The sequence below is a fragment of the Arachis duranensis genome, chromosome 6 (genome assembly GCF_000817695.3).
Source record: "Arachis duranensis cultivar V14167 chromosome 6, aradu.V14167.gnm2.J7QH, whole genome shotgun sequence".
Classification (NCBI taxonomy): Eukaryota; Viridiplantae; Streptophyta; class Magnoliopsida; order Fabales; family Fabaceae; genus Arachis; species Arachis duranensis.
The window spans coordinates 23,526,731-23,527,954 of NC_029777.3; positions in this window are offsets into that span (position 1 = coordinate 23,526,731).

Sequence of the window (1,224 nt, forward strand, 5' to 3'; positions counted from 1 at the left end):
AAGTATTTCCCCCGAACCATTGTGATATAGTTCTTTGGATTCGGGTTCATACTTTGATCATGGTTTCTAGTGATCCATGCATTGGCATAGAACTCTTGAACCATCAATATTCCAACTTGTTGCATGGGGTTGGTTATGACTTCCCACCCTCTTCTTTGAATTTCATGTTGGATTTCCGGATACTCATTCTTTTTGAGTTTGAAGGGGACCTCGGGGATCACCTTCTTCTTTGCCACAACATCATAGAAGTGGTCTTCATGGCTCTTGGAGATGAATCTCTCCTTCTCCCATGACTCGGAGGTGGAAGCTTTTGTCTTCCCTTTTCCTTTTCTTGAGGATACTCCGATCTTGGGTGCCATTGATGGTGAATGAAAAATAAAAAGCTTAGGCTTTTTACCACACCAAACTTAAAGTTTTTGCTCGCCCTCGAGCAAGAAAGAAAAGAAAAGTAGAAAAAGAAGAAGAGAATTGGGAAGAGAGGGAGAGAATTGGTTCGGCTATATTAGAGAAGAAGGGGTTTGTGTTGTGTGAAAATGAAGTAGAATGGAAGGGTATTTATAGGGGGAGGGGAGGGTGTATGTTCGGCCATTTTAGGTGGGAATGGGTGGGAAATTGATTTTGAATTTTATGAAGGTAGGTGGGGTTTATGGGGAAGAGTGGGATGATGTGAGTGATGAAGGGGTAATTGGGAAGAGGAATTGAGGTGATTGGTGAGGAGTGTTGGGATTTGTGACATGGGGAATACAAATCACAAAAATAGGATTAGGAGGTAAGGTGGGAATATATTAGGTGGGGATCCTCTGGGGTCCACAGATCCTGAGGTGATCCTGTGGGGTCCACAGGATCTGAGGTGTCAAGGAATTCCATCCCTGCACCAAATAGGCATGTAAAATGCCTTGGCACACCATTCTGGCGTTTAAACGCCCATTGGTGCACGTTCTGGGCGTTCAACGCCCATGTAAAGCATGTTTCTGGCGTTGAACGCCAGTTTCATGCTTGTTACTGGCGTTCATTGCCAGCTTTTCTTCTCTGGGCACATTCCTGGCATTCAGCACCAGAATGTTGCTTGTTTCTGTCGTTCAGCGCCAGAATGATGCTCTGTTCTGGCGTTGAACGCCAGCCAGATGCATCTTACTGGCGTTGAACGCCAGCCTGTGCGTCCTCCAGGGTGTGAATTTTTTCTTCTGCTGTTTTTGATTCTGTTTTTAATTTTTATGATTTTTT